The following is a 285-nucleotide window of genomic DNA, read 5'->3' as shown; positions in this document are numbered from 1 at the left end:
GAAATCAACCAACTGAGATCCTCGCCTTTGCTGACAATATTTCGATATGATTTCTTACCGCTTTATGGTAGCTCTCAGGTATAACATTATGTATTTGCATCATGTATTTGATATGATGTGTGTGAGATCAGCGGAAACAGGAAATCCAGGAAACGTGGCTTGGTTAGTGACTGCACTTCCTGCTGCCGAATGGGGGAAATTTGTACATGAACCGAAATGTAGCTCTATGGAAGTCCATTCTTGAATAGTTTATTTATTCTTTGAATAATGCATAGGAAGGAATTG

The sequence above is a fragment of the Penaeus monodon genome, chromosome 30, assembly GCF_015228065.2.
Source record: "Penaeus monodon isolate SGIC_2016 chromosome 30, NSTDA_Pmon_1, whole genome shotgun sequence".
NCBI lineage: Eukaryota > Metazoa > Arthropoda > Malacostraca > Decapoda > Penaeidae > Penaeus > Penaeus monodon.
The sequence above is the reverse complement of the archived record's forward strand: the minus strand, read 5'-3'. Positions refer to the sequence as shown.